This window comes from Ursus americanus, chromosome 5, assembly GCF_024610735.1.
Source record: "Ursus americanus isolate L20-20 chromosome 5, mUrsAme1.1.p, whole genome shotgun sequence".
NCBI classification, from domain to species: domain Eukaryota; kingdom Metazoa; phylum Chordata; class Mammalia; order Carnivora; family Ursidae; genus Ursus; species Ursus americanus.
This window is the reverse complement of record NC_142131.1, coordinates 71,427,255-71,455,130: the sequence shown is the minus strand read 5'-3', so window position 1 is coordinate 71,455,130 and position 27,876 is coordinate 71,427,255. Positions and strand designations below refer to the sequence as shown.

The following is a 27,876-nucleotide window of genomic DNA, read 5'->3' as shown; positions in this document are numbered from 1 at the left end:
ACCAAGAGACCAACGCTTAACCAGCTGAACCACCCAGACTATACTTAGGAGCCCTTAGACTATATTTAGGAGCTGTTGACAAGGGCATTGTTTTATAGACCCACAATTTCTTAAAAATCTTTAAAAAATTCATGGATCTCCATCTCTCTGAAATGACATTTATTCCCAAAGTCTCTTAAATCTTTCTCTAGCAAAGTGGATCACTTCAGTCACATAAAAACGTCCTAGAAAGAAGCCCTATTAGCCCATAGCACAGTGTGTTCTGTATAGTATAAGCTCGGAAAATGTTTATTGAAGGGCAATGAATGAAGGGAAGAAAGGAGTAGTTTAGTAGCCAAAACCCAGAAGTTTATTTCACTGAATCCACTCTACTGTGGATAAACAGTAACCGGATTCAACCTTGCAGTGAAAACTCTACTAAGAAGCATTTGCTTCCCCGATAGATCATGTATTAATTAGAATAAGAGCGCTATTGCCATAAGGGACACTACAAGGCCATGAAAATAATCTGCCTGAACGCATCTCCATCGGCCTCGAGCATTTCCCAAGCCACGCCTCACTTCATCAGGTGGATCTTCCTCGCAGGGACAGACGGACACCGCAACCTTGAGGCTCCGGCTCTGTCTGCACTTGGTATCTCATGGGTTCAAAGGAATTATTTTGCCTCAGAAAAGATGAAGAATGAGGGCATTCCGAGAGTACAGATGGGACTTAGCAACTGGCAAAACCAGTTCCTGGCTGTTATTTCTACTCCAGATTTAAATTCCCAGGTGTGTATCAGATTGGGCCAGCAAATGTCACAGGGTGCTTTATGAGAAGAGGAACGTACACCAGGCAGGAAAAAAAAAAAAAAAGAAAAAGAAAAAGAAAAACCAAACAGGACTGCTTCCATCCCCTGTATTTTACAGACAGAGAATGAACACTGAAGCTCATGCAAAGAAGGGTGACTGATTTAGGAAAACGATAGTAGCATTAACGTTACAGGCCGTCTCCCCAGCAGTCCTGCACAGAATCTTTGCAAATGAGTACTCGGGTACCAGACTTCTATCATGACCGGTTTCTGATGGGCCCCTAATTCCTCTCCTCCACTTCCTGCCACATCGGCTTCTGTCCATGACAGGTGTGATGCAGGACGAGGGAAGAACAGCTTCATTCTCAGAGCACAGAGATAAATGCAAGGACATGAAGGAAATAGTGGGTCTTCTGATCAGTCACTACAACAGATGCCTTTTAAAGTCCTAAATTAATTTTTCATTACCCCTGTTCTTTCTATTTATAAGACAAGCTTTTGTCCCTTTCTCTTGATTCCTTAGAGATGTCTAGTCCTGGTTTACTAACTCTCTGCAGTTTAATATGTGGGTCAAGAGCAAGTTACAAAGTCCTTTAATTAACTATGCTCTTCACAGCTTCAAAATTCTCCTTCCAGTGACAGCTCGTTACCTACTCTCTCATTGTATTTTTCCCCAGCTTTATGGAGATATAATTGGCAATTGTATTTATTGAAGGTGTACAACTCGATGATTTAACATACTTATACATCACAAAATAATCACCACAATCAAGCTAATTAACACATCCATCACTTCACATAGTTGCCATCTTGTTTGTTTGTCAAGGTGAGAACACTTAATATTTACCCTCTTAGCAAATTTCAAGTATACAACATTATTCACTACAGTCACAATGTTGTATAGTAGATCCCCAGAACGTAGTCAACTTCAGTGCAATCTCTATCAAAATCCCAATGCTGTTTTTTTAAAAAAATAGGAAAAAAAACATAAAATCACATGCAACCACAAAAGACACCAAATAGCCAAAGAAATCTTCAGTAACAAGAATAAAGCTGGAAACACTATAATGCCTGATTTCAAAATACATTACAAAGCTATAGTAATCAAAAGAGTATGGCAAGGGCATAAAAACAGACATGCAGACCAATGGAACAGAATACATAACCCATAAATAACCCACATGTCTATACTCAACTGATCTATGACAAATGTACCAATAAGACACAATGGAGAAAGGACAGTCTCTGCAGTTAATAGTGCTGGGAAAACTGAATACCCACATCCAGAAGAATGAAACCCAACACTTATACACAAAAAAATCCACTCCAAATGGATAAAACACTTAGACCTAACAGCTGCAGCTATATATACAAGTAGAAAACAAGGGGGAAAGCTTCCTGACGTTGGTCTAGGCAATGATTTTTTTCATATGACACCAAAAGCACAGGCCACAAAAGCAAAAATAGGAAAGTGGAATTCCATCAAACTAAAAAGCTTCTGCACAGCAAAGGAAACAGTCATCACAGTGAAAAGACAGCCTAAAGAATGGGAGAAAATATTTGCAAACCACGTGCCCGATAAGGGATGCACTTCCAAAATACATGGGGAACTCCTACGACTTGATAGCAAAAACAAGAACAAAGCACTTTTTTAAAAATAAGGGACCTAAATAGACATATCTCCAAGAAGACATGCAAATGTCCAGCAAGTATACAAAAAGATGTTTACCATGACTAATCACCAGGGAAATTCAAAGCAAAGCCATGGCAAGATATCATCTCATATCTGTCAGAACGGCTTTTATCAAAAGGACAATAGCTGTAAGTGAGGGTGAGAATGTGGAGAAAAGGCAACCCTGGTGCACTGTTGGTGGGGATTTAACTGGCATAGCGTGATGGAAAACAGGGTGAACCCTGCCCCCCCAGACTTAGGAACAAGCTACAGTCCCACTTCCGGGTATTTATCTAAAAGTATTGAAATCCGGGTTTCAAAGAGATAGTTAATGTTCCCATGTTCACTGAAGCTCACAGTCAAGATAAGGAAAGAACCAAATTTCACGGAAGGATAAATGGATATGAAAACATGGTTTAGAAAGAAAGATGAGAGATGTATAGATAGACAGGACTAGAGATACATAATGAAAGAATATTCAGCCTGAAAAAGGAAACCCTAGTCACACAACAACACGGATGAACCAGGAGGACATTATGCTGAGTGAAGTAAGCCAGACACCGAAAGATAAATACTGCACGATCTCACTCATATATGGAATCTAAAATACTCAAACTCATAGAAGCAGAAAGTACAATAGTGGTTTCCAAGGGTTGGAGGGGGGTATGAGGAGGATATATTGGTCAAAAGATATAAAGTTTCGGTTATGCACGGCAATTCTGGGTATATAATATGCAACACTGTCACTTTGTTTTCTTAAGCCGACCCAAATAATTCTGTGTGCATTGTTTTGTCTCTCCCTTATTTCCCATTAGTCATACCAAAATCCTCTATTTCAAACTTACAGGTTGTTGTAGGGATTTTATATAAATGTGACAAAAAATATTAACTCAGAGAACTGAGTGGAAAATGGCTAGGAGAATTACCACAAATCTGTAAAGCCGACTGAAATCTTGGTGACTTTCTATTTCCAATTATATACTAATTATTCAGGTATTAAAACTAAATTGTAATATTTTAAGGTGAAATCAAATAAGAAGACAAGGTTACCAAATCTTACTTAAAGTTCTTGGGGCGCCTGGCTGGCTCAGTCAGTAGGGTATGCGACTCTTGATCTCAGGGTTGTAAGTTCAAGCCCCACGGTGGGTACAGAGATTACTTAAAAATAAAGTCTTTAAAAATAAATAAATAAAGTTCTTTGGAGCTATTTAAAATTTTATTTTCACTAAATACTGTATATTTTACTTTTTAACCGCCTCCCCTAAATTTTGAATGAGTACCTATGGTACTGTGCCAGGGACTGGGTATAAGGAAAGAAAGAAAATTATGCACTGCCTAATGTCTACACTAGAATGCGTAGAAATCAAACTTTAAAAAAAAAATAAAACAATTATATAGAATGACAAATGGAGATACTTCTTTCAAAGGAAACAAACAAGATATTATGGGTTCCTACTATCATTCTCAGTCCTGACAATTCACTAGGACTCACAGGACTCAGAAAAGCAGTTATAATCACAGTGATATTGTGTTACAAAGAAGAACAGAGATTGAAATCAGCAAAGGGAAAGGCAGAAGGGGGAAAATCTAGGAGACACCAGGTACAAGCCTCCAGAAGTCCCCTCCCAGTGCAGTTATATGGGATGCCCTCAATTCTCCCATCAGTGATGTGGGACAACACATTCGAAGTGTCGCCAACCAGGGAACCTCACCTGAGCGCTGATGTCCAGGGTTTGACCTGGGCGCTAGTCATACAGGCATGTAGCTCCTGCATAACTGACCTCAACTACTCAGAGTCTATCCCCCGTAGCAAAAGCAGTCTTCACCATAAATCATATCGTTGGGCTAAGACTTAATCAAAATGGCACCAGGTATGACTAAGGTCTCGGGGGTACATAAAATCTCCTGTTAGGCAGATGATTTTAAGAGGCTCAATATCTATCTTCTAGGAGATAGTCCTAAAGACAGGTCTTTCTTTGAAATGTGTAAGGCTTTAGCACTCGGAATTAACCTTTGACAGCACACTGCAAACAAGAATAACAGGGCATATCTAGTTTAAATTGGTCCTTCCAAGATTCCCTTAATGGGGAAGGAGCAGTTAGTCCGAGAGTGGAGGGTAAGTAGGAAAAAAGTCGAGGAAAGAGTGTTTCAACCAGAGGCGGCAACAACTGTAAAGGTTCTTCCTTGGAAATGAGCTTTGCCCCTTCAGGGGAACTAAATTCAGATTAGTATATTTGAAAGAAGGCCATTAATCAAAGGGAGAAGAGCTCAAGATAAAGACAGAAGAGGAGAAAGGGACCAGACTGCACAGAACCTAAAAACCTATGTTAAAGATATCCTACTTTATGTTTATCTCAGATACAACAGAAAATGACTGTGAGCATTTTAAGGTTTTTTTTATTCTGGGCTTTTTTTTTTTTTTAAAGAAAAACAAAAACAAAAACAAAACCTATCCTGGCTGCTTCATAGCAAATGAATTGGAAGGAATTAAGAACAAAATGGAGAGACTGGTTATAAAGCTACTGAATTAGTCCTGGGACAAGTGACTACAGCCTAGACCAAGGGTACAGCAAGGACAAAGAGAGAGGGAGACAGATCCCAAATGGATTTGGGAGCCGGCAGCGGGGGGGGGGGGGTGGTGGTGGTGGTGGTAAACGTGTTGGGGGGGGGCAGGATCACTCCATGTTTCCATCCAAGATAATCACTGCTTCATTAGCTACTTATTAAACAGCATCATCTGGGGCGCATGGGCTGTTCAGTCAGTTAAGCGTCTGCCTTCAGCTCAGCTCATGATCTCAGGGTCCTGGGATCGAGCCCCACATCGGGCTCCCTGCTCAGGGGGACTCTGCTTCTTCCTCTCCCACTGCCATTCTCTCACTCTCTCTCTCTCAAATAAATAAACAAACAAAATCTTTAAAAAAAAAACCAAAAAACAATATCATCTCTTGCCCCATTCAAATTCCTCACTCACCAATCTTGGTAGAGAGGAGTCACTAGCCACATGTCATAACTATGTTCACAGGGTAAACTAGCATCCTTGCCCAGCTTATGCTTTCTTTCCTCCTCCACTGAGAAAGGTGGACTATTTGGGGGCAGGGGGGTGGGGAAGAAGAAAACTCCTTTATTTTAAGAATTCAAAGTAAATTCACAGTAAGTCCAAGATTCTTAGACTCTTGATGAGACTTCTGGGGCATGGTCAGCCACCTGTAATAAATACACAGGTACGACTCTGAGGCTAAGGCCAATTAAGTACATAATAAACTACTTTCAAGGAAGCAGTTCCAAAGACCGGTAGGTTTAAAACCCAGCATTCGAGCAGTAAGTCACAAAGGAACACAGCAGATAATAAATAAAGGGGCCTCGATGATGTTTTAAGTCCTCTTTCATTTCTAACACCTTTCTTTTTACCCTTTTTTTGACTAGTATTTCTAACTTTTACGCATCTGTAGAGTAACTAAAATACAGTAAAATGTATTTTCCTTACATTCTAACCAAGATGGTAATAGTCTACAAGGTTAGCAAAATTAAACCCAACTTTAGAAAGGACAGGCTGCCAATACTTCATTTGTGGATTACCATCAAAGTTCTCAACACAAGGCTAATGCCTGAGAAATGAAGATACTTCTTTTGAGTACTTGAATAATACAATTTATTTTCAAATAAGCAACTTTAAGATCAAGTGACAGAAGAAGGTGTCATGCACTAAAGTTGTAGTTAAACTTCAGGTCACCTGGATAGTGCTACTTTAACAATTTAGGCAATCCCTGTACCTTACCTTCTAGGACTCATCGTCATTATTATTCCCCAACGTGCTGTCCCTTAAGTCTATGACTTAGAAATAGCATTTGGAAGAGGAGTTAAGATGGCGGAGGAGTAGGGGACGCCTTTTTCAGCGGGTCCCCTGAGTCGAGCTGGATAGGTACCAGACCAGCCTAAATAACCACGGAATCAGCCTGAGACGAAGGAAGATGCATCTGGATCTCTACAAATGAACATCTCCAGCGCTGAGTATTGACGTAGGAAGCGGGGAGCCGTGAAACCGCGCACAGATATCGGAAGATAAACGGAAGGGGGAGGGAGCCGCCGCGTTCGGGCGCCGGGAAGCGGTAGCCACTTGCATGGGGGAGCGGGCGGGACTCGCGGACGGCACCCGCAAAACAGCAGACTGAGACCGTGAGCCGGGTCCGCGCCACCAGGCATCTCGCGGAACTCCCGGTGTGCTCACTGGATCCAGACTGAGACCGGGATATTCCGGAGCGCGCGCAGGGCGGCTGGCGGGCCACCTGCACGGGGGAGCGGGCGGACTCGCGGTCGGCACCCTCGAAACAGCAGACTGAGACCCTGAACCGGGTGCGCGCGCCACCAGGCTTCTCACGGAACTCCGGAATGCCGGCGTGCTCACCAGAAATAGACTGAGACCGGGAGATCCGGGAGCGCGTGGGGGCGGCTGGCGGCATTAGAAACACAAAGGACAGAGACGCACCGGCCCTGGAATTGAGGGCTGGGACGCCGGGTGTGGGGCGCACATCCCGGACGCTGCAGGGTTGAGCAGCACCAACAGTAATAGAGTTAAAGTGGCCAGAACATCAGTGGAGAACGGGCCACAATCCCTCTGTTCTGAGACAGGGGCTGGGATTCAGCCGCTGCTGCTCTGACTCTCAGAAGAGGCACAGCAAACCACCAGGGAAAGCCACCAGAGAACAAAAGCCTGGAAAGACCGGCTCACAGTGTGCCCATCCCCATCCCCCCTCGCAGGGGACACGGAGACTCTACCCAAACAGGGCTGCCTGAGTATCGGCGCGGCAGGCCCCTCCCCCAGAACACAGAAGGCAGGCTGAAAAATCAAGAAGCCCACAACCGGGGCGCCTGGGTGGCACAGTCATTGAGCGCCTGTCTTCGGCTTAGGGCGTGATCCGGCGTTCCGGAAAGGAGTCCTTCATCGGGCTCCTCCGCTGGGAGCCTGCTTCTTCCTCTCCCACTCCCCTGCTTCTGTTCCCTCTCTCGGTGGTTGGCTGCCACATAAATAAATAAATAAAATCTTTAAAGAAGAAGCCCACAGACCCAAGATCCCTATAAAACAAGGGGCACGGCCTGGGACCCAGTCAATAATTTGGGCTCTGGACAACCCCGCAACCTCTCCTCATCAGAATGACAAGAAGGAGAAGCACCCCCCAGCAAAAAAAAGACAGTGAGTCTGTGGCAGAGGCACATAATGGATATGGATGTAACCAAAGTATCAGAAATGGAATTCAGAGTAACAATGGTCAAAATGATGAGTAGAATTGAAAAAAGTATTAACGAAAAGGTTACTGAGAATATAGAATCCCTAAGGACAGAAATGAGAGCGAATCTGACAGAAATTAAAAATTCTATGAGCCAAATGCAGGCAAAACTAGAGGCTCTGACAGCCAGGGTCACAGAAGCAGAGGAACGGGTTAGTGAATTGGAGGATGGGTTAATAGAGGAAAAAAACAAAATAGAAGCTGCTCTTAAAAAAATCCAAGCCCACGAATGTAGGTTATGGGAGATTACTGACTTAATGAAACGATCCAATGTTAGAATCATCGGCATCCCCGAGGGGGTGGAGAAAAACAGAGGTCTAGAAGAGATATTTGAACAAATTGTAGCTGAAAACTTCCCTAATCTAGCGAGGGAAACAAACATTCGTGTCCAAGAGGCAGAGAGGACCCCTCCCAAGCTCAACCACGACAAACCTACGCCACGTCACGTCAGAGTGCATTTCACAAATATTAGATCCAAGGATACAGTATTGAAAGCGGCCAGGGCAAAGAAATTTCTTTGAAAGCGTACCAAGGCAAAGGCATCAGAATTACATCAAACCTGTCTACACAGACCTGGAATGAGAGAAAGGGTTGAGAGAGCATATTTAAAGCACTTTCAGAGAAAAACATGCAGCCAAGGATCCTTTATCCAGCAAGGCTGTCATTCAGAATTGATGGAGAAATAAAGACATTTCAGAATCGCCAGTCACTAACCAATTTCGTAACCACTAAACCAGCCCTACAGGAGATATTATGGGGGGTTCTATAAAAGTAAAAAGGTCCCAAGAGTGATACAGAACAGAAAGTCACAGCCAATACAAACAAAGACTTTACTGGCAACATGGCATCATTAAAATCATATCTCTCAGTACTCAGTCTTAATCTTAATGGCTTAAATGCTCCCATAAAATGCCACAGGGTTGCAGATTGGATAAAAAGAAATGACCCATCCATTTGCTGTCTACAAGAGACTCATTTCGAACCCAAAGATGCATTCAGACTGAGAGTAAGGGGATGGAGTACCATCTTTCACGCAAATGGACCTCAAAAGAAAGCTGGGGTAGCAATTCTCATATCAGATAAATTGGATTTTAAAATACAGACTATAGTTAGAGACACAGAAGGGCACTATATTATTCTTAAAGGAAGTATTCAACAAGTGGATATGACAATTATAAATATATATACCCCCAACAGGGGAGCAGCAAGATACACAAGCCACCTCTTAACCAGAATAAAGAGACATATAAATAAAAATACATTAATAGTAGGGGACCTCAACACTCCACTCTCAGAAATAGACAGAACACCCTGGCAAAAACTAAGCAAAGAATCAAAGGCTTTGAATGCCATACTCGACAAGTTGGACCTCATAGATATATATAGAACACTACACCCCAGAACCAAAGAATACTCATTCTATTCTAATGCCCATGGAACATTCTCAAGAATAGACCATGTTCTGGGACACAAAACAGGTCTCAACCGATACCAAAAGATTGAAATTATCCCCTGCATATTCTCAGACCACAACGCTCTGAAATTGGAACTCAACCACAAGGAAAAATTTGGAAGAAACTCAAACACTTGGAGACTAAGAACCATCCTGCTCAGGAATGACTCGATAAACCAGGAAATCAAAAATCAAATTAAAAAATTTATGGAGACCAATGAAAATGAAAATACAACAGTCCAAAACCTATGGGATACTACAAAGCCAGTCCTAAGGGGGAAATACATAGCCATCCAAGCCTCACTCAAAAGAATAGAAAAATCTAAAATGCAGTTTTTATATTCTCACCTCAAGAAGCTGGAACAGCAACAGAGGGACAGGCCTAATCCACGCACGAGGAAGCAGTTGACCAAAATTAGAGCTGAAATCAATCAAGCAGAAACCAGAAGTACAGTAGAGCAGAGCAACAGGACTAGAAGCTGGTTCTTGGAGAGAATCAATAAAATTGACAGACCACTGGCAACACTTATCCAAAAGAAAAGAGAAAGGACCCAGATTATTAAAATTATGAATGAAAAAGGAGAGGTCACGACGAACACCATGGAAATTGGAAGGATTATTAGAAATTTTTATCAACAGCTATATGCCAATAAACTAAGCAATCTGGAAGAGATGGAATCCTTCCTGGAAACCTATAAACTACCAAGATTGAAACAGGAAGAAATTGATTTCTTAAACAGGCCAATTAATTATGAAGAAATTGAGTCAGTGATAAACAACCTTCCAAATAACAAAACTCCAGGCCCGGACGGTTTTCCTGGGGAATTCTACCAAACATTCAAGGAAGAAATAATACCTATTCTCCTAAAGCTATTTCAAAAAATAGAAACAGAAGGAAAGCTACCAAACTCATTCTATGAGGCCAATATTACCTTGATCCCCAAACCAGGCAAAGACCCCCTCAAAAAGGAGAATTACAGACCGATTTCCCTAATGAATATGGACGCCAAAATCCTCAACAAGATACTTGCTAATAGAATCCAACAGTTCATTAAAAGGATTATCCACCACGATCAAGTGGGATTCATACCTGGAATGCAAGCGTGGTTCAATATTCACAAATCAATCAGCGTGATACATCATATCAACAAGAAAAGACTCAGGAACCATATGATCCTCTCAATCGATGCCGAAAAAGCATTTGACAAAATACAGCATCCTTTCCTGATTAAAACCCTTCAGAGTGTAGGAATAGAAGGTACATTTCTCAATCTCATAAAAGCCATCTATGAAAAGCCTACTGCAAATATTATTCTCAATGGGGAAAAGCTGGAAGCCTTTCCCTTAAGATCAGGAACTCGACAAGGATGCCCACTCTCGCCACTATTATTCAACATAGTACTAGAAGTCCTTGCAACAGCAATCAGACGACAAAAAGGGATCAAAGGTATTCAAATCGGCAAAGAAGAAGTCAAAATGTCTCTCTTCGCAGATGACATGATACTCTATATGGAAAACCCAAAAGAAGCCACTCCCAAACTATTAGAAGTTATAGAGCAATTCAGTAACATGGCAGGATACAAAATCAATGCTCAGAAATCAGTTGCATTTCTATACACGAATAACCAGACCGAAGAAAGAGAAATTAGGGAATCCATCCCATTTACAATAGCACCAAAAACCATACGTTACCTTGGAATTAACTTAACCAGAGACGTAAAGGACCTATATTCTAGAAACTATAAATCACTCTTGAAAGACATTGAGGAAGACATAAAAAGATGGAAAGATATTCCATGCTCATGGATCGGAAGAATTAACATAGTTAAAATGTCCATGCTACCCAGAGCAATCTACACTTTCAATGCTATCCCGATCAAAATACTGAGGACATTTTTCAAAGAACTGGAACAAATAGTCCTTAAATTTATATGGAAACAGAAAAGGCCCCGAATCTCCAAGGAACTGTTGAAAAGGAAAAACAAAGCTGGGGGCATCACAATGCCGGATTTCGAGCTGTACTACAAAGCTGTGATCACAAAGACAGCATGGTACTGGCACAAAAACAGACACATAGACCAATGGAACAGAATAGAGAGCCCAGAAATGGACCCTAGGCTCTTTGGGCAACTAATATTTGATAAAGCAGGAAAAAACATCCGGTGGGAAAAAGACAGTCTCTTCAATAAATGGTGCTGGGAAAATTGGGACAGCTACATGCAAAAGAATGAAACTTGACCACTATCTCACACCATACACAAAAATAAACTCGAAATGGATGAAAGTCCTCGATGTGAGACAGGAATCCATCAAAATTCTAGAGGAGAACATAGGCAGCAACCTCTATGATATCGGCTAAAGCAACCTTTTTCATGATACATTCCCAAAGGCAAGAGAAACAAAAGATAAAATGAATTTATGGGACTTCATCAAGATTAAAAGCTTCTGCACAGCCAAGGAAACAGTCAGAAAAGCTAAGAGGCAGCCCACGGAATGGGAGTATATATTTGCAAATGACACTACAGATAAAGGACTGGTATCCAAGATCTACAAAGAACTTCTCAAACTCAATACACAAGAAACAAACAAACAAATCAAAAAATGGGCAGAAGATATGAACAGACACTTTTCCAATGAAGACATACAAATGGCTAACAGACACATGAAAAAATGTTCAAAATCATTAGCCATCAAGGAAATTCAAATCAAAACCACACTGAGATACCACCTTACGCCAGTGAGAATGGCAAAAATAGACAAGGCAAGAAACAACAATTGTTGGAGAGGATGTGGAGAAAGGGGATCCCTCCTACATTGTTGGTGGGAATGCAAGTTGGTACAGCCACTCTGGAAAACAGTGTGGAGGTCCCTTAAAAAGTTAAAAATTGAGCTACCCTATGATCCACCCATTGAACTACTGGGTGTTTACCCCAAAGATACAGACGTAGTGAAGAGAAGGGCCATATGCACCCCAATGTTCGTAGCAGCATTGTCCACAATAGCTAAATCGTGGAAGGAACTGAGATGCCCTTCAACAGATGACTGGATTAAGAAGTTGTGGTCCATATATACAATGGAATATTACTCAGCTATCAGAAATAACGAGTTCTCAACATTTGCTACAACATGGACGGCACTGGGGGAGATAATGCTAAGTGAAATAAGTCAAGCAGAGAAAGACAACTATTATATGATTTCTCTCATCTATGGAACATAAGAACTAGGAAGATCGGTAGGGGAAGAAAGGGATAAAGAAAGGGGGGGTAATCAGAAGGGGGAATGAAACATGAGAGACTATGGACTATGAGAAACAAACTGAGGGCTACAGAGGGGAGGGGGGAGGGGGAATGGGATAGACCGGTGATGGGTAGTAAGGAGGGCACGTATTGCACGGTGCACTGGGTGTTACACGCAGCTAATGAATCATCGAGCATTACATCGGAAACCGGGGATGTACTGTATGGTGACTAACATAATATAATAAAAAATCATTAAAAAAAAAAGAAGAAATAGCATTTGGCATATTACTTCATTGCTACAGGCATTTTTGTAGCTGGACAATGTAATGGGTTATAATGTTTTATATTGCTTTTTCCAAAACAAAATTAATATCACAAATGCATAATTTAAAAAGTCAGTTGGGGGCATCTGGCTGGCTCAGTCAGTCGATCATGTGACTTTTGATCCCAGAGTTGTGAGTTCGAGCCCCATGGTGGGTGTAGAGATGGCTTAAAAACAAAATCTTTTTAAAAATAAAATTAAATAAATACAAAAGAAAAAAATCAGTAAGAATGGAATGTTTTCAAGTCATACTGAAAGTCCTATAAAGTAAGTAATCTTAAGTGAAACAAACTACAGAACATCTACCTATAAAGCATACCGGAGTCCTCGAAAGTAAGTTTGCTTTGCTATTAGAATCTGTTACTCCATTTGTTTAAGTAGAAGATGCTTCAATGCCCTTTCCAAGCACGGCTGACATCACTTGAGTGCTTGTCTTCCGGCAAAAGAGAGATTATTCCATCCCAGCGCATTTCTACCAAAGGGCAAGTCGGTTCCAATAACTTGGGAGACGACCAACACAGCTTTCCATTCAGTGTTCTGGGTCACTTGTGTGCTCAGCCCTGATCTGCGTCGACACGTAAATGGGGGCCAGCCGCTGAGAAAAGTCTGTCTCGTGAACTTGGACATCGATCGAAAACTATGGATTTGTTAGCTACGGAACTGCCTTGGTCGTTGCGACTTTTGACTCCCACGAAGGACTTTAAAAACAAACAGGCGAGGGAAGAAAGTCCTGCTTCTGGGCTCCAGCTGCCCTGCCGCGTGCAAGAGTCACACGCACTTCCCTGATGTCACGGTGACTTAACAAGTGTGTTCCCGCCAAGTTTACGGTTAGGTTATGCTGCGGAAGCCGCAACGTTCACAAGCTTATCCGGGGTGACGCCAGAAACGTGGAACAGGAAGCAGGCATTTAGCAAATCATATAATGGACCAGCAGGTCTTTCCAAGCTAAAGCTCCTTTCGCTCTTGATTCTTAAATCAAGTCCTCTGGAAGCAGTTAATAAAATCGTATTTGAACATGTGAGTGGGTATGTGTTACATTGTGTGAGTGTGTGGATGTATTTTAAAATTCAAACTATTATAAACCTAAACAGAGTTGAGATTGCCAAGCGTCTGACCTTTCCATAATAACGTGTTACCGCTACCTCATTATTATTTTGAAAACTAGTGTAATACCATACACTAAACAAAGAACTTCTGAACATTAAAATGTGTATAATGAAAATTTCAAAAAGGATTAAATATCTGGCTAGCTGTGCAGACAACAAAAATAAAGGTACTAATACTTTGTGTTCAAACTTCCCTGCAGTGAGACCACTAAAAACGTTTACCAGGCCCGTTTGCTAACATGTATTAGGTATTCAAAAATGTCTACTGAATTACCAAGTCATTCATTAATTTGGCCTTTTAAAGCTTTCACCAACCACGTGATTTAACACAGCTACTTGAACTGAGTATCAGTGATCTTGTACCAAGTACCTGAATTGGAAACTAGAACTACCGTGAGAGCTTTGAAATGTCTACATGCTGTCTCCCCCTGCCCAGATTGGTCAGATCCATTTCCAGACTTTTGGATTTTTCTGATTCTGACTTCTTCTGGTCAACTCTGTTGAGGATTTTTCGTTCCTACGGCTTATATTATATTCTCAATTAAATTTTATGTATTTCATTTATATATTGTGCAATATCATTGAGGCCACCAATGGCACAAGGTTTCCTGGTCCCAAGGCAATATGTAGGTTTGAAATAAACCAAGGCGGAACTTCAAAGGAAAAGGTGAAAGGAGGGGAAAGGAGGGGCTGTGATAGCAGTCAGCAAGAAAACATGCACACTTCAGAGCCATACGAGAAAAGGAAAGGTTGGATGCAAGAGGATTCACCCATAACCTGTAACTACACTTTACTGATATTTCCCATGCAGTGCATTGCTTCTTCATCCAACCAATTATTCTCGTGATTTTATAAAGATGTCTCTGTACCCATTGTTTGTAACGACCCAACTGCCCTTTGCTGATTATCAGTCCCATCAGGGCGGGAGTATGTCCCCCCCATCTTCTATAAACAACTCCTGGAAGAGTCTTCCTTCTTGATGGCAAGGATTCTTTTATCCTGCATCTTCTTCCTGCTTCCTGAAGTTCTCTCACTTCAAAAATAGTTCTACAAGCTTTGCAGTCTTGGATTCAGACCCTGCAGGGACCTCATTGCAACGTCTCTCCAAGGTCCCCTGGTTTTTGTTTCAAGGAAGCACACTGGAGGCCAAAAGACAAAGAGTCTGTTTGAATCAACTCGAAGGGAGCTTCTCAGGTGTTGAGCTAACATATGGTTACTGAACAGAGGGAGAAACGCACCCTGCTTGTTTTTGAAGTGTTTGGGTAATTTTGTTTGTTCTGCCATATGGCACCACACCCCTCTGCCCATATTTCAAATCTTTTTTTTTTTTCCTTTTCTTTAGGACAGGCATAGTTAGAAAGAGAAGAGGAGACATTCAAATTTGGAGATTTAATTACCTTCACATGTTGAGGACCTAAGACGTCCATAGCCCCCTTTTCCGTATTTAATCACATGGACTCACTTGGGATGTCTCTTTTTATTACTGCATCAAATCACTGCTGGTGATGCTCATACCGAGAAGGGCTCCCTCCTCCAGACAGGAAGTGTGTGATCTTGGGACGTTTCCCAGATGTGGGGAGTCAAACTGGCAGCGAAACACACACTCTGATTCATTTAAAATAGCATTTTACACTGAACAAGAAGGAAGACACCTGTGCAATTATTAGAGATGGAACTTTTAAGCTTTTAAGAGATCGCCTGGTAATTTTGATAATGGAACTTAATGGGGTGAAAACCAAAGTCCTGGGAATTTAATGAAATGTATCTGCTCAGGACTCGACTTGATATCAAACATTTTAAACCAAACATAAAAACATTATCTTCCAAACACAAGGACAGTCATAGTGTTAAAAAAAATAAATACAACCTTCAAAATGTTGTTTTCTTCCTCATTAAATGTCAATTGCTTCAAGAAAAAAGCACCAGTGTGCAGACTTAAAAGACTATCCTCTCTTTGAGGAGATAATTTTTCAAGCATAAAATTCTTTATCTTCACCCTTACCCATCCCCAAATAAAGACCAACTTTTGGTCTAAGTAATGGGCTTTTGAAACAAACATCCCCTCCATCCCAGGTGGTCAGAAACAGATTGTCCCTTGGGCTATCTCCTTGCCTTCAAGGGCCCCTCCACCAGACTTGACAGTACTGTCTTTCTGACCAGGCACCTTGGTGTTACGCAGACCCCGGAACAGATAAACCAGAACCTGGGACCACGTAGCATCAGCATTTCAACAATTACTAGAAGACCAAGCTCAAGGTACCATGACAAGCAACACTCCAAAGTAGCAAGTTCTTCACTGCCTGAGTTTTCCTGCCAAACTGTGACTCTTTCAACATTAGATTGGTTGCAGTGTTTTCAACTAGGAGTCAGGGGCGACCTGTGTGCAAAGAAGCAAGGTTGTCAACTTGTATTTACATCTCAGTATCTCTGCCAGTGAGATAGAGACTGGCAATTTTCCATTTGAAGAGCAGTGAATGATAATGGCATAATTAATATTAATAGGGCCATTACACCTCCACAAATCATTCGCATATTTAAATGAACTCTCCATCTCTTCCTTTCTCTGGGCTATTTTTGCATTGATATTATTATAACCTTTAGATCTCTATTTTAACTTCTGAAAGCAATTTACCTCATCAGTTTAATATCAAAGACAAAACTAGGAAATCTTATTTGAATACAATTTTCATCTTTTATTTCTTTCAAGATTTCAAACTTAGCCTGGTAACAGGCATCCTCCTGCTGTATCACTTGGCTTTTGAGCAGTTGTGCACATACTAACCCCGCCCCCACATATCCCATCACCAACGCAGGGCTCTCATAACAGTTAGAGAGATTTTTACATAAGAAATAAGGCAGCATAAGAAAGTCAGATGGTGGACCCCACTGGGAAAAAAAAAAAAAGAGCAGTATCAAGCTCAAAACAAGTATTTCACACACTTCACTGGGAATCCACTAAGCTAAGAGAGGTGGCATGCATTTATCAGACGCAATTAGAAAGCATTCCAGAATAAAACTGCAGTGAAGAAGAAAGCGGGGTGCCCACTACTGAAACGAGGCTCTGAATCTGGGCCAAATCCTCTTTAAACCACGTAAGGATGGGTGGAAACCCTTGCTTAGGGTCTGGGACCCCTAATGAGAGACATAGAGTCTAAAGACAGAAGGCAATTCAATCTACAAAATTTGGGAGCTCACTAAATAGTACACGTGAACTTTAAGTTTCAAATGAGGAACAAAAGGGAAAAAATTGTTTGTATTACGTATCATATATATTTTTTATATTATATATATAAATTTATATATGTAATATATAATATGTATCATATATATTTTATATTATATATAAGTTTTGTATATATAATATAAATATAGAGAGAGATTTATATAATATAATATATATAATATTATATATAGAGAGAAAGAGATTTTTTAATCATTTTCAATAAAGGTCATTCTTCTTTTAGATCTAATTTAAAGGAATACCATTTCACTAAAGAATTGGGAACATTTGTAATATAGGAAAAGCCACCCCCACTTTGAATGAAATCTGTTTCAAAACTTAATAATTTCAAAATGTAAATGGCTTATTTAAACGATTCAATTTAGAGTGATTTCAGATTTCTTCTGAGACTTGTAATATGGGCTAATACCAGCAAACACAACAATGGATTCTTCTCTGACAGGGAAGGGAAGAGAATTGGCAAGTGAACTGATAGAACTTTCTTGTCTAGAGGGCACCTGGGTGGCTCAGTCAGTTGGGTATCTGACTCTTGATTTCAGCTCAGGTCACGATCTCTATCGGGGTCCTGGGATCCAGCTGCACATCAGGCCCTGCACTCCGAGTGTAGTCTTCTTGAGGTTCTCTCTCCCTCTGCCTCTGCCTCTCCCCCTGCTCGTGCTCTCTCTCTCTCTCTCTCTCTAAATTAATTAATTAACTACTTAATTAAAGCACAGACCAGTTATTAAAAAAAAAAAAAGACTCTCTTGTCTAGGATTTGTAATAGGCTCTACCTTAGATTCAACTATCTACACATGCAGCCAGATCCTTCCACATAGTTGCCTTTGTGCTAAATCACTTGCGTTTATAAGACAACGTACCAGAGTTTTAATTTCCGTCTGTCATACTCTGGGGGGGATAGCACCCAGAATGCGGGCTTTGAAAATGAATAAGATCCAGGTTTGAATTCAGGCTTCACTGCTTATCTGTTTGACCTAACAGAGGTGTCTTCACCTTTTGAGCTTGCAGGAAAAAAAAATAATAATAATATTGAGTCTCACCTGAGATAATGTACAAAAATAAAATCACTGGCACCTCATAGATGATTGACTGGCAAGTTTTAATTGCGCCTTCCTGGGTGATGAGTCCCAAGAAAAATTAAATTTTTAACCTTGTTTCTTTGATACTTTACCCCAACCAAATAAATTCATGACCCAGGATGTATATGTTGCCTGTGATCTCAGTAACAGGATCTAGGACTAAATAAGATAATGTATCTAAACTGCTCTGAGATCTCTTTTAATGCACTCTTCGGTAGGAGTTCAATAAAATAGTCACCTAAGTGCCTGAAAGTGATAGAAAGAGCTTTACTAAATAGACAGTGGAGACCACAGAAATGAGACCAACCCAATTACATTCTGCTGAGCACTTGATTAAATTTAGCTTTCAAATCCTCTCGACAACCCTGTAAACTAAGTGATATTATTATCCCTGGTTTCCAGATAAGGGAACAGAAATGCAGATCAAATGAACGGTCTCTTCCGGGTAGTAGCTATCTTAATACAGTATGACTACTGTATACACAGCGATATGACAGTAGTTCAAGTATAACAGGGGTTGCTTGTTTCTAAGTAAGCCTCACATTTGTCAAACTCCAGAGCCTCATAAAATTAATTTTACTAAAATTGAAAGACACAGCTAGCCTCAGTTTCCATTAAATTCCTCAACACCTTAAGATGTTCCAAAACAAAACAAAATAAAAACAAAACCTCATGTCAATTCAAACAACTCTATTTCTGAGGACAAGGAGGAGAGGGAGGACCCTGTGTAGGTCTGTGGCATGTGTTCGAGATTTTATTTCTGTAGCTTGTGGAGCTAGTAGTCATCTACATCCTTCAATCTGTACTGAAAACATGAAGGCTGTAGTGGAAAATGCCCACCAGGAATTGGAAGATTCCATTTGTCTTCAAACTGCCTTAGATTGACTCAATAGGATAGTTAAAACCAAAGCCACAGACTCTTTCACTATAATGATGTCTGGAAAAATTTAGAAATTACACAGATAACACAACACATAAGCAAAAGTGCTCCTGAACCCTGTCATTTTCTCTCCATTATCTGTGTCACTGAACTGTGCTTATTATTTTGGATTTAATATTACATGATAGCATGTGGTTAGACTTGACAGAAATTGAACTGTCACTGGCCAGCCTTCATGAAGAGATCCTCTTAGCTCTAAAATAGATCATGACCCCCATCTTTATTTTCAGATTAGTTTTAACTTCTGAAAGCATCTTCAGTAAATCCAGAACACCATACTCCCATGGGATTAAACTGAATCAGTATATTTTCTTTGTTAACTTGAAATCACATCATACAATATGCTGACCAAAAAAGGGGAGGGGATGATTGTATTTATTCTAGAAAAACTGGTTGCCCAGTAGGATTCAGAAAAAAACATAATAATCATCACCATTACATAAGTACACTTCACATGCTGTCCTGTATGTTCAGTAAGAAATACTCTACATTGATAATATTTAGCCAGGATCTGCACTTGCTTGATATTATAAACGTGCCATCTCTACTGCTGTGTCTCTGAACATCTGAGAAAAAAAGAAATGTACATGGTGAATCCAATCCACTTCAAGAATCTAATGATTTCTCACTTTTAAGTAGACAATGAAAAAAGGATGCTCCAACCAGAAATAGAGATGAATGAAAAGTCCATGACACACACAAATAATCACATTATGTATACTCAAAACTAATATTTACTAAGCCAATTGTACAGCCAGCTTTACTCTTCCGACTGAACCCACAGATTCTCAATCAAGAAGTTATCACTAGCTGATTGTTAGAACTATGAACTGAATTGTCACGACAGAATGGTTAATAAAGAAGAACCAAGAGATTATGAGTTATGAGGCTACATATTTTGTGAAATGAGCATTAGAGAAATTTCCAGAGGGAACGAGGTTCCTGGAAATGAGGATAGGCATCATTTGGGATCATTTTCTCATAGCCTGAAACCCTGAGACTTCCTATCTCCCAGGCCTACTCTCCAATTGGATTTTCAGAGCCTGTCGGTAAGATTTATTACCTTTCTTGCGTTGAAATGGACACAGGTGAAGTTTTAAATATGGAACAGAGATGATGTGAAAGTTGCATCGGACCTTCTGTGTCAACAGCAGTCATCGGTTTGTCAATCACCAAGCGTGTGTTGAATATCAGCAATATACTCAACTAAAATGTGATCAGATTCATTGTTAGGATGACCCATTATAACGCTGAGTCAACAGTAGAGCAAACTTCAGTGGCTGAATTCTCAACTGCACCCATTCTTTCTGCGTGATCTTGCATGTGGATTCCAGGAGAGTAAGTACATAAAGCTAGTAACACACCGTGTGGGTTATAGTAAACATTAGACAAACAGTAATTATTATACAGGGATGGGAAAGAAACTTTTGAAAGGCTGGATGGTTTGAAGGGGGTTAAAAAGTGAGACGCCAAGATCAAAAATATTTGGCGACTGACAAGTCAAAAAGTGTAACACCCTTTCAATGTAGTTGAAAAATTTATAAAGCTTTTTTTATCGTCTACCGACTACCTGGGTACTACAAAGCTTCTCATGATATGCCTACTCGGGAAACACGTTTCCCTACCACTCCCCCCAAAAAAAGATGTCAGTAATGTGCAAATCCTTTTAGACAGCTAGAGAACTCATACAGAAGAGGTTACCTATGGACTCTGAGAAACAAACTGAGGGCTTCAGAGGGGAGGGGGGTGGGGGAATGGGATAGGCTGGTGATGGGTAGTAAGGAGGGCACGTATTGCATGGTGCACTGGGTGTTATACGCAACTAATGAATCATCGAACTTTACATCAGAAACTAGGGATGTACTGTATGGTGACTAACATAATATAATAAAAAAAACATTAAAAAAAAAAGAAGAGGTTTCCTAGAAATTGAAATAAAGTAGAAACTGTCCTCAACTTAGTCAAGTTAGAGTTTTCAATACATTTCAATACATTTTACTTACTTTTCAGTACATTTATTTCTGTTTTAGATTATTAGCAACTTCATTACTGTTATCTTATTTCTTATATGTTTATGTTTCACCTCTTTTGTGTAGAAAGTCAACCCATTAAGCACAGGTACATTTTCTTATGCCTTTGTTTTTAACTCCTACAACAGGGTCTTGCCCGAAGGACACACCTAACAAGTATTTGTTAATATGAGAATATTACCAGTATTCTTTTCCAATATTCCAACATGGCTGGATTCATTTTTTTTCTACAAATGCCATTAAGTATGAACTCACTTCATACATTAACTCTTTAGCAGAATTTCTTTGTAAGTTTTCAAACACGCAATTAAAAGATAATAAGGCAGTGAAAAGATGATCATACAGAAAAGCACATATCTGAAAAGTATTCGCACAGCCTGGTGCAATATTTTCTGACTGAAAAACAAAGAAATGGAAACAACAGATTTCAAATTTTAAGAAAACAAAATTCTAAAGTGATAGCTTGCAGCAATTTTACTACCTTATAATCTGTCTGCATTGTTTTTTCAGAAATACAGAAATAAACATTTTATTTTTCATCTATTTCACATCCTGTAGTCTGATTTATAGCAAAAAAAAGGGGGGGGAGAGAATTTGAATTTCCAAACCAATGGGTAATTCAGCCTTGTGCTTCTCTCACTCTATTCCTCTATTACTACCTGATAAATATTATGGAAATGGATTACGAAACACATACTTTCATAGAACTCATCCAAGAATAAAAGCAAAGTAGCTAAGTCTCGGGTAAATTGAAAGTGGCAGTTAGCACTAGATACACTGAGGGGTTTACCAGGACACAGAACATTAAGTACTGGACAAACAGGGTCAGTTGGTAAGAAGGTAAAAAAAAAAAAAAAAAAAAAAAAAGAAGAGGAGTGTCTAATTAAATTATTAAATAAAATGAATTATGCAATAATCTAGTTTCAAAATGCAAAAGGTTCTTTTGATTTGAACACTCCTAAATCTTAACATAACACCACACTATTTGACTCCAGGTTGATGGCTGGCTGATCTAGAATGTGTATTTTTGCTGACCCAAAATAGAAATGGCATCTACTTTTCTGTGGCTGCTTACCTGATGACGTGCCAGTTCATCTTCATGGGTACTCAAAGAAATTCAGCGAATGGAGACATGAACAGAATGCAAGTGACTCCGAAGACAAATGGCCATCTGGTCTCTCCTTCAGTTCTCTTTCTTTACTGGACTTCCTCTTGCTTAGTTGAGTGAAAATGACATGGATAATTCTTCTGATCAGACTGCAGAGAAGAGATCAAAGATACATCAAATAAAATTAGACAACAATAGCAAATGTAAATATGAGAGAACTTGGACATTATTGGAAATAGAAACCGATTTCAACAAAAAACAATTTTCATCTAGAGAAACAATCCATCTTATCTGCAAGATAGAAGTCAAGTAATGAACTGAGTACACCCACCTTTCACTCTCTCATCAAATTCTCTAGAAATGACATTAAATTATAGATAAATGAAATCTTTAACAGCCCCCCAAATTAAGAAGTGTCGATATGACTAAGAAATATTGAGGAATCTCTGAAAACAGGAAGACAGATAACATATGAAATTGGAAACCACAACTCAAAGGGCTTGCAAGTCCTTGTACCAAAACATACGGGAATGTCTTTAAGGGGGGCTACAACTGCTTGCAGTGGGATCTGTGGGGATTAAGAGAAGTCCACAGGACCCAGCAGTTTGATCGGTCAGATGCCTATGGTGTTTCACGTATGCACTCTATCCTCAATAAACACACTAGAAGAGCAAATGGAGGACTTATATTTGAAAGGCTGAGCAGAATCCCAGGATGCTGGTGTAATGATCTATCAGCGTGGGAAACTCTTTGGCCAAGGGATGGAAAATCCCTTCCTGTCACCCCTCAGCGTATGCTGCCCTGTCCTCAAAGAAAGATATTATTTTTAGGAAAGTTCATTATTTTTCATATGAGGAGTTCCAAATGATTATTTGTAGAAAAAAATAATTGATCACGTCACCTTGGTTCACTTTCTACAATAGGAGACAGATAAAAATTGGACAGAAAATTGGTACTCTATCTGGTTATAGGACATTGAGAATTCACATGAATGTAAAAAAAAAGCAGATTCAACAAACATGTCAGCCAGCTTTTGTAAAAGACTATACCTTACATTCGCTATTAAAAATGCAGAACTACAATAAAACTTAAAAAATAAATAGAAATACTTTATTATCAAAATTAAAATTTTGTATCTGAAAGAAACTCTGCTCATTAGATTTCACAGTCGGTCCAAAAGGCCTATCACACGTATGAGTAAAAGAACCAAGCAACTGGACAGTTTCACATCTGTTCCATGTCCTAGAATTATATACCTCTGTATCCCTAGCAGCATCTCCCTAATCCCTGTCCCACGGTACCTGCCAGCCCGTGATATTTGCATCCTCACAGGGAACCATGTGAGACATGGCAGCCACATCCTAAAGCAATCACAAAGACTGTTTCCATCAGTGTGTGGTTCAGGAGGGAGTGTTGGGAGATTTCTGATGTGAGGAGGAACTGATCTGGTTCTCAGTTTGTCCATGTCCTCCACAATATCAAGGCCACCATCTTCTCTGGCTAAGCCACGTATCTTCCCTATTTTCAGTGTGATACATTTTCACGCTCTTTTGTTTCTCATCACAGAAGTAATTCCATCTCCAGAACCAACATATGCTTGGATGCCTCTATCTTTTCCCAGGACCTTCACCAATTTCTGAGGCTTTGCTGTATCTCAGCACTTCCTGAAACTGGAAACATCTAAAACAGGTGGAGGTCATCTTCACGATCAGATGTTTCTCGTGGGTGTTCTGTCCTCCGATTTCCCACAGTAAATGGGGTTTGGAGGGTTTGGCTCGCTTCCCCATCTGCCACTTGAGCTTGAAGTCTCTGAACTGCAAGACGTGGAGAGAACTGCGCGTGTGCAAGGGGAGGGGAGGGCTTCTTCTCAGCTTGACAGAGGACATATTTGATGAAAGACGGGCTTACAGACAGAAGCCACGCACTTCACTTAGGACATGTCCGCTCTTGCAGGAGACTTAATCTAGGAAAACAGTAGGCTGAGGCAAGAAAACTGATGTTCGAAGTGATGAAGGGGCTTTTTGATCTAAGGATCTTAGATTCTTTTCACAGTGCAAAGTTTTCACATAAATCTTTTTTGTAAACCCAAATCACACGACCTCTAGCATTTTAACAGGGTATATGTTACATCCTTCCTGAAAACAGGCAAGTATTTCTTGAAAGATAAACATTTAAGCTTCTTCACTATTTCTCAATTTTATTTTCACTAATACACACAGAGAGAGAGACACACAGACACACACAAACACACACATCATGTTTCCCCAGATAATCCTTTCAGTGTCAATATGGTTATTTCCACATAAAGCAGATGAAGGCAAATAGGGAAGATGTTCACTACTTCAAGCCCCATTTCTCTTGATCTTCAGAATGGACTCCACCCTCAGACTGGAGATTGAGAAACAGCTCTGGAATTCCTGAGAGATTTTCTCGCCAGCCATCTCTGCATTTCAAGGCATCAATCTCTGTTCTAGTTGCAGATTTCACCAAGAGATTACACTTAAACTGAATTTAAACAACATGGTGCACCCAAAGCATCAGCAGAGATGGTAACTGAGGCACAGGCTCCAAAAATCAAGGTTGTGTTCGCGCTTTGCAGAAGATGACATGTTCGCTCCACCCACCTTCCCAGCACCATCCAGACTATTTTGCTTCCTGAGCACTCTGACTTGTTTGAGTGGACCTCAACTGCTCTCTCTTATTCTACTTTGTTTCTCTTTGTTATAAATTTTCTGGAAGCTATACAAATGAGGGCCACCAATCTCAATTTCATTCCTCTCATAAAATTTTCCATTATACGGAATTCCATAACTTGCTTTTTCCTATTTCACTCAAACAGAGAAAAACCAATTTTCCTCTTGAGCCACTCTTGAAGTTAGATGCATACAATAAGTCCATTTTTCGAAGAAAAAAATGGAATTTTTATACACAGGTTACTTTGGAACCTCATGAGCTTAGCCATCAAATCTCGACAGACTGTGGTTCCACTGTATCTGTTTTCATGTGTTCTTTAGGATTTCATTTCAGGTAATAAATAAGGCTTTTCACCCAGTCATAGGGCAGCCTCTGACCCTACCACCACATCTGATGCTCTGTCTTCCCTAACAGTTCAGCCCCTAGTTTCAGCAGAATTAAACAGAACACCCTTTGCTCTAAACCAAGGGTACTCCTATATAGTCTTAATCTAACTAAAAACATAGCATCATGTATAGACTTGTCCAATCACTATGTTGCACATCTGAAACTAATGTAACATTGTATGTCAACTATACTTCATTTAAAACAAATACACGATATGACAGAAGTATCATATTATGGCTATATTTTAATATTTCCATATTTTTAATACCAGCCAGAATATGCATATAGCAAATTAGACTACATCTGGCCTACAAACAAGAGCTTGGCAACATCAGATTTCCCACATATTTAGCTTCTGCAATTAATGTATGGAATGGAATAAACTGTAAATTATAATCCATATATAATAAAAGCATCGCATTTGCAAATACCTTGTCAGGAGACTGACACACCCAGAACTAATGACAGAGAGCATTCCATTAGCTTAACGAAAATTCAAAGTCAAAAATAAATTATAAATACAAAGCAACTCAAAATAAATTACAATTCTAGTTGAAAGAGATTTACTATGAATTAAGTGTAACATTACTAGCACTTTTGAAATTATATAGAAAATACTAAAATTTATCATCTGTTCTTGTGATCTATAGGAAGGTGAAGCTTCCCTAAAACAATCTGGAAAACGGAAATGAGAATGGCCTCTTAAAAGTTACTATTACTGTTTAAGACCAACTCTTAACAAAAAGATCCAAACAAACTGAGACACAAATTTACCTAATGAGGCAGAATGGTCCCAAAGCCAGTAAAACTGGGTTTTCACCTCGTCTGCTATCTAAAGAAAAGAGCTTCTCGATTTGAGAAGATTCATCAGGGTATACGGTGACAATGATCATTCTCACATCATGTTAAAAAAAAATAAAGGAAAAGACAGCAAATTATAGGACAATCGCAACTGTATATCCATTAGCTTAGAGTTAATATATAGGAAAAGTCCTTTGTGTGAATCCACGCACAGCAGCTACCTGCTGATTATGCTGACATGGGGAGAATATGAGGATCTTATAGACTTCAAAATTCTTATTTCTGAGTAGTAAATTTTCATGGTAAACTAATAAATTGTCTGAATCTTACATGGTATTAACTCTATTCCCTAAGTTAATTTCATTTTAAAAGGCAGGAACAGTTGGACCTATTTATCATTAAATCTTCCATTACCAGGGCAAAGTCTGATGCACACCATAGTCTTGATAAGAATTTTTAAGACTGTGTAATCCAAACACCTTTAGGGTAACCTAGTCTCTATGGCAGCAATATTTGCTTAACAAATAGACATAATAGAAAATCTGGTTTGAAATATCAGCTGTGAGATAAGGTTTCAAAATGTGTTCACTTCTGAGAAAAGCCTCTTAGACGGTATTTCAGGATCCATAAGGTCGAGTACCAGATAATGAAAAATGGAAAATTCAACAAGGTAATGGAGGACAACAAATAAATACTGTCATTATGTTGAAAAAGTCCATGTCAGTTATCTACGAAATGTGTTACAGAACTTGCAGACAACACTGACCTGAGAAGGGCTGTGTGTCTCAACTATACCAATAGTTTGAGTACCCATGAATATTTCTCCAAATGGGGTGAAAGTGGATAGAAATTACCGTCACCAAATTGGCACATTCCTCCAACATTTAAAATAAACATCAGTTATTTTTAAAAAGTATAAAAAAAACAAATTTTAAACTTCAACTTTAAAAAAATTTACATTAAACTTTAACATACAACCCCCCCTACCAAAAAAAGAAAACAATTAGAGCACTTGTACGCTTCATCCAAAGTACTTCATGTAAAACAAAACACAAAATATACCAGTAATAAATCTAAATCTCTATAACTGTGGCATAAGTAGTCTCAAGGAACCAGCTATACAAAAGTATGCAGATTACAGTTGAAAATAACTATAGAATAAATAGCAATGGGCTCTGGTTCTGAGAAGATATACATCTAGTAAAACTAGTTTGGATCTGTTGGCCAAGATCAACCCTGAAAGAACTGAAGTATGAAAATGCAGAAAACCGTGAAATCCCCCAAATAATGAGGAGCTATTTTGAGCTAGTATTTACATATGAGTATGTAGAAGGCTTGGGGGTGGGGAGTGGCACTGATCTGGGTTTAGGGGAGAAATATCCATTGTTAGACAAAGTGCTAAGTTCCTGCCTGATGGGGAGAGAGTATAAACATCAACTCAAATCATAAAAATAAGAAAGAATTAAGAAGAAACAGAAGAAAGAAAGAACCAAATAATAAGTTGGTAAAGTTGGAGAGGGGACAAGATGGCGGAGGAGGAGGGGACTCCAGTTCAATCAGTCCCCTGAATTTAGCTCAATATCTACCAAACCATTCTGAACACCCATGAAATTAGCCTGAGATGTAAGAATATACATCTGGATCTCTCTACAAGCAGAAAATCAGAGGTTGCGAGGTATGGAGGAGGGAGTTGTGGTTCTGCAGGCAGATATAGGAAGGTAAACAGAAGGGGGAG

General features: G+C 39.7%; 1 long non-coding RNA gene across 4 annotated transcripts in view; it reads right to left on the bottom strand.

The window, feature by feature from the left end:
- The window catches only part of LOC123790434 (uncharacterized), a 347,714-nt gene that overhangs the window by 15,296 nt on the left and 304,542 nt on the right, over nt 1-27,876 (bottom strand). For all 4 annotated transcript variants that reach the window (XR_006779089.2, XR_006779088.2, XR_015724598.1 and 1 more), the window contains one exon: nt 22,227-22,408. This is a non-coding gene — a long non-coding RNA (uncharacterized LOC123790434). The remainder of the gene's footprint in view (nt 1-22,226; nt 22,409-27,876) is intronic.